Source organism: Echiichthys vipera, assembly GCF_963691815.1.
Source record: "Echiichthys vipera genome assembly, chromosome: 10".
NCBI lineage: Eukaryota > Metazoa > Chordata > Actinopteri > Perciformes > Trachinidae > Echiichthys > Echiichthys vipera.
In genome coordinates, this window is record NC_139835.1 from 28,429,578 (window position 1) to 28,444,289 (window position 14,712).

Genomic DNA, 14,712 nt, shown 5'->3' on the forward strand with positions numbered 1-14,712 from the left:
CACGGCAAAGCAGTCCAACGCTTAAGTGGCGACATGTTAAGGCGACCACAGCCGTCACTTAAATCACCACTTTCAGCTGCTGCCCTCAGGAAAACAGGTGAAAGAAGGAGTCCCCTGTGTAAAGAAAAGCATCCATAGGAAATCGTTTGTCCCCGCTGCAATAAAATATCTTAATCAGCGAGGACAGCCTGCTCCTTCAGCTCACAGCACTCTGCATCTGCTTATTTAACCTTGATTCAGTCCTCACCGTCGAGTACCTGCTGTTTATTTTTAATGAAGCCTCCACCGTGTTTATATACAAGTGTTTTTGAATGTTTCCTGTCCGTCTGGAGGTAGGAGAAGGTACATGTATCCTGTTTTAAGCTGTTACGACCCGGCTCATGGGGGAAAGGGAAGCAACATAAACCAGAATGTTTTTGGTAACTTATTTATTTGCAGAATAAAAAAAAAGAACAGGGAAAAGGACACGTTGGATGCTGCTCAAATCAAAGAAATAAATACAACTTAAAGAGGTCTCTCCAAACAGAGATCACCATCAGCCACTTCCAGAAAGAATTACCCAACGTCAACAATAATCAGAAAATACAAAATAAGCAGCACCCTCTCAAACCTAGTGTCTCTAACATCAGGATACTACAGGTGTCAGGTTGGTATCTGTAAACCCCACTAAAGCCTCGCCCAATTTCCTTACCGCAATTTTAGAGATAACACTTAGAAACTCACACACGCAAACACACACCAGGCCAGTTGGTCGAAGACAAAAGGCCAAAATCACAGTGAGGGCAACTATTTAAGCAGAGGGACGGTCTGGAAGGTGGAAGGTGGAAGGTGGTAGGTGGTTGGAGGAGATCGCCAGATGCCGCACCAATCAAATCCCCAGCAGAACCAGGAAGTAGGCAGCTCTCGTGCCAGCCAATCCTCGGTGAGGGATCCCACATCCTGCTTAGCATAGATGCACAACACACATACACAGATACACAGATACTGGAGGAGGCCGTAACATAAGCAGTTTTTTTCACAGGCAAACAAAGACAAATTCGGCCTTTTTGCATGCATAAAAAAGTAGACAACGTGCACCTTTAACATGCTTTTTAAGCTGTAAACTACATGATATGAGTTACTGTGATGAAACAAATCAATCCCGATGTTAATATTGAAGTTTTATGGGTTAATAAATGGTTTAATGATACTGTTTTAAAGTTTAAAGCTGGGGTATAGGAGTCGAGGGTTTGGGACACTGGATGTTTTATTGTTTTTTATATTTATTTTCCCTTTCATGTGCATTATTTAAGGTATTTAGTTCATTTCATTCTCTTTGTGTTTTAAATAATACAAATAAAACATGCATTCATGGAACAAAACGTCTCCCGAGAGGAAATAAATACAAACAAATCCTCCAAAACCTTTTTTCCAAGTCCATATTATATCCGACCAAAAACAAGAAAAAACAAAAACAAGAACCTACTTCAGACATTCAAACTAATAATAAAAAAGACCAAAAATAAATAAATAAATAAACAACCAATAACCGTAACAAACTGTCATCCTTACAAAAAGAACGAAAAAGAAACAAAAGCTAAAAGAGCAAGAAAACCTTGAAACATACAAAATAAACTCTGTAACTTTGTTGAGGGGTTACGGAAACTTTGTTCTCATGTGTCCAGGTCGTCGTTCTCCTCAAAGCAATTTCAGTCAAAAGCAACTGGACTTGGTTCTTTGTCTAGGAAGAAGTTTCACCTCTCATCCAAGAGGCTTCATCAGTTCATGTACGCATCTGACCAGGCTGGGACTGGACCAGGACCAGGCTGGGACTGGACCAGGACCAGGACCAGGACCAGGACCAGGACCAGGCTGGGACTGGACCAGGCTGGGACTGGACCAGGACCAGGACCAGGCTGGGACTGGTCCAACTAGCTGGTGTGAGATCCAGGTATTTAACCTCTCACAAGGCCGATGATGTCACTGGGACCCTTTGTGCTCCAAGTGCCAACGACCATCGTTAGAGTGGCAGTCGTTGGTGGAAGTTGGTTTGGACTTGGTTAGTGCTCTATTGAGTCTGAACGACAGTCGCTGGAGTCACAGGAGGCCTTTTGTGAGCAGTTGTTCTTTGAGGTTAAATCGTTGAATGAAGGGATGAAAGGGCAGCATTGTAAATTGGAGATAAGGGGTGTCTCAGACCTCCTCCTCCTCTGTTTAGCGATGGTTTCTCTACTTTTACGTAGACGGCTTCTTTTGTTCTACCAAAGATCCAAACTCCTCTCAAAGGCGTCTGTGTGTCCGTACAAGGTGTGAAGCTGTGGAATACGCCGGATATCCCGCTCAAGCGACGCCAAAGCATCCACACATTTAAATGACTATGCAAACGCTTTATTTGGTCACCACATGTATAAGGAGGGTGATCTGAAATCAATGATTGTCTTCACTACCATCTTGGACTCGTTGTCCTGATATTCATATGTTTTGCTTCTTGGTTTGTTATTTCTTTATCATCATGTTGCTTTGCTAAACGCCGTTATGATCCAATATAAAAGTATAATAATAATAAAGTTACTTCAAGTGGATCAGCTACCTAATCATTATCTAAGGTGTATCTCACACACACACACACACACAGGCCTGAAATACACACACACACACAAACAGGACCTATATACATGCAATTAATGGAGAGATGTTAGAGCGAGGGGGCTGACAGTGACCGGCATCCCAAGCAGTTTGGGGTTCGGTACCTTGCTCAACAGCACCTCGGCAGTGCCCAGGAGATGAACTGACACCTCTCCAGCCACCAGTCCACACTCCACGGTTCCCTCCGGTTCCCAGCCGGGTCACCTATGGACTGAGCTACTGCCGCCCCATGTAAGGTGTTGTTGTTGTTTTTTTGTGTGTGTGTTTTTGTTTATTTACATTTATTTGCATAAATTGAGGAAGTGACAACACACACGTCCTGTTTAAGACACGTGATGAGAGAAAGGGGCGGGGCATACGTAAGAGTTTTTCTTCTTCCCGCTCATTTTCAGGCACAAGTTGCATCCAAACGTTGATGTTTTTTGTGCAAACGCTGCCTGACATAAATGATTATGATATGATTATGATATGATAACTGTGTTGTCAAAGGTACTTCAAAACAATAGTTTTAATTATTAATATGTCAATGAGTGCATGTGTCCACGCTCTTTAGCTCCATGCATCCATCAGCTACAACTGTATTCATTTATTGAGTTTTAAAGACTGGCGTCCTGTCCAGGGTGGACCTCACCTCACGCCCGATGTCAGCTGGGATCGGCTCCAGCCCGCGACCCGACCCCGGGATGAGCGGTTGAAGATGAATGAATGAATGAATGAATCTTACTTCCTGCCAATCCAGTCTCCCCTTATTCATCAAACTTTAAACATATTCTGAACACACTGCACTCGATCTACCCCCCCTCCCCGCCTTTCCTCGGCCCTAGAGATCCAGTCATGTACAGTTCAATAGGGTATAAAAAGACCCGAACGTGTGGACGGGAGTTTGGGAGCTTTAAAAAAAATATATAATCCTGTCGTTAATCAGTGGGCCGAGTCTGAACCGAGGCACTGAATGGGTTTCTGAGGCAAATGAAGGCAACAGGAACTTTGCCATGTGTTGAGGATTTTGGGAATTCGTCATCCCCGCGGAGCGCTCCGCTAAAAAGCCGACTTTAAACTTTGATCTCACACTCACAGCTTCCGGGATTAAAGCTAATTTAACGCCATGTATACAGCAGGATGATATTGAACGTGGTGCACCAGAGAGAAAGTTTTGGCTCCATAGAAAACGCCTTCGGGGGAAAAAGCCTCGACAGAGTGTTGGTTGATGAAGCCGAGCGAGGATTATTGGGTGCTGGGGATCATTTCTCAGCTGCAGTGAGCCGTGGTTCGGTTGCTCGGTGTCATGGGAGCCTCCGAGACTGCAACAGAGAGCTGGAGCAGGAGGGAAGAGGGAGGGTAAGCTACTGAAATCAACGAGGTTAATCATCACGAGTTCATTCGTCAACACCTCGACGCAACTGCTCACTTAAACGTCTCTTTTTGCTGTTGTTCAGGGCGTCTGTCTCTGTGTGAGAGGATGAGAATAAAAGAAAGAGGGAGCTGGTGCTGTTTTATTCTGGAGGCAGCAGATGGCAGTGTTGCTATCTGGATACATGTGAAGACAGCGTCCAGGAGAAAGGGGGTTTGAGAGGGTTTAGATCTGGGCACACGTGTGTCTCCGAGCAACACCACCAACACCACCACCACCTCCACCACCAGCAGCAGCAGCAGCACCAGCAGCAGCAACAGCAGCAGCAGCAGCAGCAGCAGCAGCAGCAGCGCGTGATGAAACACATGCTTCCAGATGCTGCATTAATTGTGTGAAACACCTTTCCTCTCCTCGCTCTGGCTGTGGTTGGAGAAAAGTGGGAGGAAATGCCGACTGTGGGCTGTAAACATTATCTGCACTGTTCACTTTTAGCTGTTTTTTGTATGTCTCGCTCATTTGCACAGACGTATCCTGAGAGTATGGATCTCTGGGCACAGACACGGCAGAGCCCCCCCACACACACACACACACACTCTGTCCACAAGACACTGAATTCAAAGGGTCGGCTTTTAGTCCTTTTGTAGTCGTTTTTGGTCTCTTTACAGTCATTGTGCACTTTTAGATGGTTTTCTGTGTGGTCATTTTGCATCCATAGTTTATTTTTATGTCTTTTTCACTGTTCTGCATCTATTTTTAGTCATTTTGCATCTTTTTGTGGTGGTTTTGCATCTATTTTTAGACATTTTGCATCTTTTTGTGCTGGTTTTGCATCTATTTTTAGTCATTTTGCATCATTTTGTGGTGGTTTTGCATCTATTTTAATTATTTTGAATCTTTTTTTGGTGGTTTTGCATGCATTTTTGATAATTTTGCATCATTTTGTTGTGGTTTTGCATGTATTTTTGATAATTTTGCATCAGTTTGTGGTGGTTTTGCATCTATTTTAATTATTTTGCATCTTTTTGAGCCGGTTTTGCATCTATTTTTAGTCATTTTGCATCTATTTTTAGTCATTTTGCATCTTTTTGTGGTGGTTTTGCATCTATTTTTGATAATTTTGCATCATTTTGTGGTGGTTTTGCATCTATCTTTAGACATTTTGCATTTTTTGTGGTGGTTTTGCATCTATTTTTAGTCATTTTGCATCATTTTGTGGCGGTTTTGCATCTATTTTTGATAATTTTGCATCTTTTTGTGGTGGTTTTGCATCTGTTTTTAGTAATTTGCCATCTTTTTGTGGTGGTTTGCATCGATTTTTAGTCATTTTGCATCTTTTTGTGGTGGTTTTGCATCTATTTCTAATTATTTCGTATCTTTTTGTGGTGGTTTTGCATCTATTTTTAATCATTTTGCATGTCTTTGTCCTTATTTTCTGTCTGTATGTGCTCGTTTCGTGTCTATTTTCAGTTATTATTTGTCTCTGTGGCCATTTTTGGTCGTTTTGGTTATTTAGCATCTCAATTTTCTTTATTTAGCTTTGATGATTTCTTGAATTGTGAACTGCCTGGGAGTTTGACGCAACACTTCACCATGCATGCTTATATATTTGTGTGTGTGTGTGTGTGTGTGTGTGTGTCTGTGTCTGTGTGTGTGTGTGTGTGTGTGCCCTGAAATGAAATATATTCCCCTTGTTTTCTTGTACTCAATATTCATAGAAGCACAGGGTGAGTGACGTTTTTATAATGGATGTATGGCCGGACAGAAACACGGGGGGTCTCCTGGATGATTAACGACTGGTATGTGTTCTTTTCATTTGATCAGATTTTTATTAGGAATGTTTTTAATGGCTTACCTCTGGGATTGTGTGTGTGTCACAGAACTCCTTTGAGTTGTTGTACTTTAAAATTCCTAAAGACACTTATCTCCAAAGTGGTCCTCAATGGAAACATATCACATGATTCAAACGCCCTCCCTTAACAGTGAACCTTGACTTATGTTTACCTGTAGAACAACCCGCCCCTGCATATTCTTCTTTTTTAGCTTCTTGCTGTTTTTGCCTTTAATCTTCTTTTTTCTGGATTCCTGGTTCGAATCCCGGCTGGGGCCCTTCTATGTGGAGTTTGCATGTTCTCCCCGTGTCTGCGTGGGTTTTCTCCGGGTTCTCCGGTTTCCTCCCAGAGTCCAAAGACGTGCAGGTGTTCGGTTCATTGATGACTCTAAATCACCCGTAGGTGTGAATGGTTGTCTGTCTCTGTTCGTCTCTATGTGTCCTGTGATAGACTGGCGTCCTGTCCAGGGTGGACCCCGCCTCACGCCCAATGTCAGCTGGGATCAGCTCCAGCCCCCCACGACCCCGACAGGGACAAGAGGCTGAAGATGAATGAATGAATGAAGGATAGGTCTAAATGCACATCAGTCTGCTCTGAGACTGATCATGTAAGTTATGTAGGACATGTTTTCCCTCTTGTTGTTTTGGTTATTTATATGTTCATGTATGTTTTTACTTATTCATGTGGTTCCAAGTTTGCTTCCACGATACTGAGAAATGTTCCGTGTGAGCCGAAACTCTGGAAACTATCATATTCATGCCGTGAACAACTTCATGCCGTGAACAACTTTTTCAGAAACTAATTAATACTTAAACTCAAGCTCAATCTACAGTGAAAGGCAAACGCAGATGTGGAAACACTGACCAATCAGAGCAGAGCGGGCTTTTTCAGGGGGTGGTTCTTAAAGAGACAGGCGCTAAAATGGAGCGTTTCAGACAGAGGGTGAACACAGGTGTATTCAAACAGACAGGATGAGAAAAATAAAGTGTTTTTGAACATTAAAGCGTGTAAACATGTTCTGGAAGAAACCCAAAAAACAAGTATGAACCAGAATAATGAGTGAGGCTTTGTCTGTTGCCAACGTAACCCATGAAAAGATTAAAACCATACGTCATATATCGATGGTTTCCTTCTCTTCACTGTCAACGTGTGGCTGCTGCAGCTTCTCTGTGTGCACGCTGTGCTTTGACACAGTTGGTTCTGCAGGTTTGTAAGCTCTCTACAAAAGGCCCTAACTGGCAGATTTGCCTCTTAACAAATGCAGCGGTTCGAATCCAGGCTGGGTCCCTTCTGTGTGGAGTTTGCATGTTCTCCCCGTGTCGGCGTGGGTTTTCTCCGGGTTCTCCGGTTTCCTCCCACAGTCCAAAGACATGCAGGTGTTCGGTTCATTGATGACTCTAAATCACCCGTAGGTGTGAATGGTTGTCTGTCTCTGTTCGTCTCTATGTGTCCTGTGATAGACTGCCGTCCTGTCCAGGGTGGACCCCGCCTCACGCCCGATGTCAGCTGGGATCGGATCCAGCCCCCCCCCCACGACCCTGACAGGGACAAGTGGTTGAAGAAACACAAAGTATGAACCTGAAAATGAGCAGAATAACGAGTGAGACTTGGTCTGTTGCCAACGAAATCCATGAAAAGATTAAAACCATACGTCATATATCGATGGTTTCCTTCTCTTCGCTGTCTGTAGCACTCATCCGATTCTTTCATCTACTCCTATGTACTCTACTTTTTAACAATGGCTCATGATGGCTCCCCGCCGTTTTGAAATGTTTTAATACTCTTTTCATCGTAGAACCTGAGGATTCGAAACACCGTCCACCATCTTCTGTCCTGTGACTGTGAGGCACCTGCCGTTGTCTTTGCAGAAAAAATGAATATAACTTGCCGTCTCCTGCTGCCAACACCAACTTAAGGTGTCTATCTGGGCTCTATTTCTGACACCTAAGAGGTGCCTGCCCCTGGAGGCTTCCCACTTTCACCCTACCGCCACAGAAAGTTAAATTTGAATGTTCACACACGCAGCTAACACGAACGGTGTGAATGGAGCCATGATATCGGTTCTGTAAAAACAACCAGCAAAAACAAAAGTGTGTGTTTGCAGGACGGTGTGATGCGACGCGGCGACACTGAGTTCTCTGTCACATCTTCTGACAGGTCATATAATAGCATTATTGATAATCTGTCAACTCTCGTACTTTATGTGTTGCTGTGATTCAGGGGTGATATTTGAGAGGACTCGCCTCCAGGACTCATGGATGTGTCCACTGGCATTACACTTGACACGCTATGAAAGCAGTACACCATCGATATGACCCGTTATTGTTTCTCCCGTCTGATTCCCAGACGTGTTTCCCTTGTCTTTTCACCGGGATATATATATATATATATATATATATATATATGTGTGCCTGAAGAGCTGTGTGGGCTAAATATTGATATCTGCAAACAAGGCCAGCTTCGAGGCCAAACCAGAGTTGCTGCATCAATATCTATCACTTAGGTTTGATAATATTTATTATGAAGCTTTGTTATTTCCATGTCAAAACTTGCAAAGTTATAAGTGGTCTTATTTTACCCAAATCAGTGCTTTCTCTTGAAAGTGTCAGTAAAAACGTTCGAACCAAGAACATAGATTAACAACCTTTCTCACTGTATCCGTCGCAGTTGCGTGGACACGCGGTGGAAGGAAGGACGCAGCGTCCAAAAGGCTCCGCAGGCCGTGCAGTTCATGTACAGTACTGGCAAGAAGAGTGAGCTACATCTAAGTGAACAACACCGCCCTGTGAGCAGGTTTGCAAACTGTAACCGAGTGTCCTCCAGCCTCCCTGAGCGGCTTCACTCAGAGCTTTGTGACACAAAATAACTCCACAAGTAGGTCATCTGGCATTTTCAAAGAAGGTGAAGACTTTCTCTTCTGTGTTCTACTTTTCCTTTCCAGGATTGTTCAGGAGTGTCAAAGATTTGAGTACAAGAGACACAAAGGAGACAAGGAGAGTCAGTCAACTAGGACCACAGAGTGTATATCAGGCCTGTCGCGATAAGCAATAAATCGATTGATCGCGGGAGGCGGACCCCTGACGTTGAGTGCAGCAGGAGAGCCCTGTGAGCAGCAAACACGCTAGTTGAGATTAGGAGAAACATTGGTTTGAAAGCCGAACGCGACAGCTGCCGTGTGGGAACACTTCGGTTTCGAACAGAATGACTGCGGGGAACCATAAGCCTGTCGCAATAAGCCATAAACCGATTAATCGCGGGAGGCGGACCCCAATCAGAGTGCAGCAGGAGAGTCCTGTTAGTAGCAAACACGCTAGTTGAGATTTGGAGTTTTTAAAAACATGAAACATTGGTTTCAAAGCCGAATGCAACAGCTGCCGTGTGGGAAAACTACGGCTTCAAACAGAATAACTTAACCTGAATGCGCCGGTATGTCGCACTTGTTCGAAAACAATAGCAACTAAATGCGCTAATACTACAAAACCTGCGTCTCGACATGATGCAGAAACAACTGGTGCACTTTGTTTGCATCCATTTTATTTCTTTCAGTGTTATTGACTTTGACACTGCTGTCTGCATGACTTCTTCTAACTGTTAAACAGGAACTGAGGCAAAGTGTCCGTAGGCGGGGTGCAGCAGGGTTTTTACCTGCCACACACGCTGTCTGTAACGTGTGGCTGCTGCAGCTTCTCTGCGTGCACGCTGTGCTTTGACACAGTTGGTTCTGCAGGTTTGAAAGCTGTCTACAAAAGGCCCTAACTGGCAGATTTGCCTCTTAACAAATGCAGCGGTTCGAATCCCGGCTGGGGCCCTTCTGTGTGGAGTTTGCACGTTCTCCACGTGTCTACGTGGGTTTTCTCCGGGTTCTCCGGTTTCCTCCCACAGTCCAAAGACGTGCAGGTGTGAAATCGCCCGTAGGTGTGAATGGTTGTCTGTCTCTATGTGTCCTGTGATAGACTGGCGTCCTGTCCGGGGTGGACCCCGTCTCACGCCCAATGTCAGCTGGGATCGGCTCCAGCCCCCCGCGACCCTGACAGGGACATGCGGTTGAAGGTGGATGGATGGAATTTAGTTAACATCCAATTTCTTTATTGTTTCGGTTGTGTGTTTTTAATCAAGTGCATTTTTCGTTAAAATAGACCAAAATAGAGTCCACTTTATTTATCGTTTGTGGTCGTTTTGTTCATTTATTTTGGATATTTAAAATGTTTTCCAGTTCTCATGTTAAATATTCTTTAGAAATAAACGTTTATTGACCTTTGATCTTTTTCACATTATTACGCCATTATCGCTATTAGTCGAAAATGGTCTCAAAACTGCAATATTATCGCTTATCGCAATGATTTCTGTGTAATCGCAACAGGCCAACTGTGTATAAGTGTGTGTATATATATATATTTTGATGTTTGTGTGACTGTGGATGGGGTAAGCTGCTAATGAATTGCTCTCTTTGTGATCATTCATTCATTCATTCATCTTCATCCGCTTATCCCGGGGTCGGGGTCGCGGGGGTGCTGGAGCCGATCCCAGCTGACATCGGGCGTAAGGCGGGGTACACCCTGGACAGGACGCCAGTCTATCGCAGGGCACATAGAGACGAACAGAGACAGACAACCATTCACACCTACGGGCAATTTCAGACTCATCAATTAACCTAACACATGCATGTCTTTGGATTGTGGGAGGAAACCGGAGTACCCGGAGAAAACCCACGCAGACACGGGGAGAACATGCAAACTCCGCACAGAAAGGCCGAGGTCGGGATGCGAACCTGTGACCTTCTTGCTGTGAGGCGACAGTGCTAAACACTACACCACCGTGTAGCCCCCTCTTTGTGATCAATTAAGTTCAATTCAGTTTTATTTATAGTGCCAAATCATAACAAAAGTGATCTCAGGACACTTTACAGAGTAGGTAAAGACCACACTCTATGACTTATTTATGATTTACAGAGACCCAACAATTCCCCCGTAGAGTACGGTGGCGTTGAAAACCTTCACTATAACAGACAGGAACGTCAGACAGACCCAGCTCTGTGGAGGACGCACATCTGTCTGCACCGGTTGTCCGAATAAAGTTGTATGAATCTGAATCTGAAGTTGGCGACGACCGGCGACAACTTAGAGGTAACATCGCAGAGACTACGTCTGTATTTCATACAGTCTATGAGCAAAACCGAGGTTAGTACTTCAAAATAAAACCTGATGAAACATTATCCAAGTTAAAAAAAATCCAGATTTCATTGGATTTAGTTTCAGAGCGTGTGTCTTGGAGTCGGCGGCTAATTAATGTGCGAGATACGGGCACGGGTGATACATTTGCGGTTGATAAGTTTTCTGCAGAAAGACGATAATGTGAATAGAAATTTCCTTTGTTATCTCGTGACTGCTACAAATGGTTGTATGGCAAATGTAATTTCCAGGCCATTTCCTTATCTCTGCCTTGCTTTCCCCCTCACAAAAGCACTGCTTCTCATACTTGTGGAGCAATGAGATCATGAGATGAATGACAACTATCCCTTTGTTTCATCTCACAATTGTGTCTTTTTTTCACGCTCAAGTCTCTCTCTCTCTCTCTCCCCCTCTCTCTCTCTCCCTCTGCACTTCAGCAAGGATATACTCAAGTGATGGACATGAGTAGGTGCCCTTTGCATCAGCTCAAAGAACAAAGCAAGTGAAAAGAAGCAGTGAGTTCCCTGATTGACAAGCTACAGCCAAGCCCTCAGTGGGGCTGTTAATCTTCCCCGGCGAGTGCAGGAATTATCTTAGCGGACCTGCTGCCCTTTCACGGAGAATAAGAAGTCAAGTTTGGGAATTAGACCGCACAAGGACGTGCTTCATCGCGTTTAAAGCTGCACCAGGGAAAAACTTTAGGTGAGATCTCATTCGTCTAAATGACAAAGTTAGGAGGAATTTCATTCGGTCTCGATTTACACCAAATTTGATCAATGCAGTTTGGTAAAAGGGTGTAAGGGAGCGAAGCTTCCTAGGGGAGATTAGGGCGGACGGTCTTCAAACAGATGTGAAACCTGACGGATTCACTGGTGAACTGAACACAAGCTGGATCACGTTTGGACTGAATCAATTTGCAGAATCACACCCAGACATTTACTCTGATTAACACTTTTTGTACTAACGTTGTCAATTATGACCTGGACATGAGGGACATTTACCAGCATATTCTGATCAACAGGTTCGTATGATATCTCATATATGATGAAATAAAATCTTGTGAAACGGCGACCGGAAGTGGGCCGCTAGGGTGACATGTAGAAGGTGACGGTGAGATCAACGCTACGTTCACACTGCAGGTCTAAACGCACAAATCTGATATTCTGTTCGTCTGCTCACATCACGTCTTTGAACGTGGCCTGTCTACGGATTACTGAAGAAGAAGAAGAATTCCTTTATTAGTCCTGCAACGGGGAAATTCAATTTTTTCACTCTATTATTGTTATTCAGGTTACACACACACAGGCCCGAAATACACACACTCGCACAAACAGGACCTATATACATGCACTTAATGGAGAGATGTCAGAGCGAGGGGGCTGCCAGTGACCGGCGCCCCTAGCAGTTGGGGGTTCGATGCCTTGCTCAACAGCGAGATGAACTGGCACCTCTCAAGCCACCAGTCCACGCTCCCCTCGGGTTCCCAGCCGAGTCACCTATGGACTGAGCTACTGCCGCCCCCTGTAAGGCGGTAAGGTTTTTTTTGTGTGTGTTTTTGTTTATTTACATAAATTCAGGAAGTGACACACACACACACATCCTGTTTAAGACACTTGATGAGAGAAAGGGGCGGGGTCTACGCTCCATTCATCGTCCACACACAGGGACTCAAATCGGCGACCCTCTGGTTCCCAGCCAAGTCACCTCTGGACTGAGCTACTGCCGCCTGTGTGAACAGCTCACGCTCCTGAAGTGACCCGCATGCACCGTTGATCATTGTTTACAGAAGCGAACATGGCAACGGTAACCTGTATTGTAACGTTAGGTCTTTATGGCTTAATGCTAAAAGCATTGTGTGGAGGCAGCCGGCACATTTGTGAGTGGGAGTTATAACGAAGAGGGAGGAGGAGGAATTATTACTAATGAGGTCTGAACCTTCCCTCTCCCTCCACTGGCCGCCTGCTTCACTGCTGTCCTCCATGTTTTTTTTGACTCTGTTCCTGGCTCCAGTCTGTGGTGCTTTTTTTTCCCCATTCAACTTTATTTGTCATTTATTTACAAAAACAGTGCAGTGCGATATATTTTTATTCTTGTAGAATACATTTTTAATCCTCATCTCATCTTCAGCCTCTTATCCGGGGTCGGGTCGCGGGGCAACAGCTTTAGCAGGGGACCCCAAACTTCCCTTTCCCGGGGCCACATTAACCAGCTCTAACTGGGGGATCCTGAGGCGTTCCCAGGCCAGTGTGGAGATCTAATCTCTCAGCTTTTTTTCCTGTTCATGACATCTATACAGAGCTGAATTGTATTTACCTCACCCTCATTATATTGAGGCCTTAAGTTCTCCATAATTAAAGGGTGCGGCTAGTAGGCTTGTATGTTGTATGAGGTACTTAATGATGCTCAGTGTGTTACAGAGGAATGTACTACTGCGGACGGGGGCAGCACTCTTTTGGTCCCCTAAAAGATAGCTGTGTCTGTTCAAGTAAATTCTATATTTAGGATATTTTTGACCTGGTCCTGGGTCTTCCCCGAGGCCTCCTCCCAGCTGGACGTGCCTGGAACACCTTTTTTAATCCTTTTGAAATATATTTTTGTCCTTGTAGAGTATATTATCCGCACCGTCGCCCGTGCTTCCTCCACGTGTCCAAAGATGACACATCACACCTTTAAGAGTTGTTTCATTTCTGTGAACACCTGTACAGCTGAGAATCTCATCCGGCGACTCTTGCCCTTTTTTTCTGATGCAATTTATATATATTTTTCACTTCTTGAGAGGACTAGCCCGGCCTCACCGGAGTAATCATTAATGCGTATTATCTGCCAGGACAAATGAAACACGAGCCCCGCAGATTAATCTGGTTTCCAGGCTGTGAGAGCGCCGGCATCATCAATCAGGAAGCGGAGCTCTGAGGAAGCAGCGGTCAGGAATAAAAGCAATCAAGGAAACCAAAGAAACTCATAATTGAATGAAACGGTTCTGAATAAAGCGCATTAATGCGTCAATGCAACGGGATCCCGAATGTGGAAGCTAAACACAAATTACATGATTTTAAAAAAGCAGAATAATAAAAGGGGTTTTCACTCGATTGGGGAGGAAATGAATGATGCCACCTCGCACGTGTGCTCGGACGAGTGGAGGGGGGGGGGGGGGGGGGGATGAATGTGCAAACCCGAGCACGGCTCACTGTTGCTGTTTGCATTTTTCTAGTTCATGTTTTTAGCCTCTGTGCTTTTATGCTTTTATGAAGAAGAAGAAGAAGAATTCCTTTATTACACACACACAGGCCCGAAATACACACACATGCACAAACAGGACCTATATACATGCAATTAATGGAGAGATGTTAGAGCGAGGGGGCTGCCAGCGAGGGGCGCCCCGAGCAGTTGGGGGCTCGGTGCCTTGTTCAACAGCACCTCGGCAGTGCCCAGGAGATGAACTGGCACCTCTCCAGCCACCAGTCCAAGCTCCATTCATCATCCACACACAGGGACTCGAATCGGCGACCCTCCGGTTCCCAGCCGAGTCACCTATGGGCTGAGCTACTGCCGCCCCACACATGTTTTAGTCCCTCATGTTTTGGGCCTCCGTATTTGAACCCTTTACTGTTTTAGGCAACAGATTTTAATCTCCAGTGTTTCCTCAGGGGGCCAAAAGGACTGGGAGTTGTCCCTGGTCTGGCCGCGGGGGGTGCTGTCCCGTGGACAGTTACGGCCCGGGTCATAGAGGGTTCTGCAC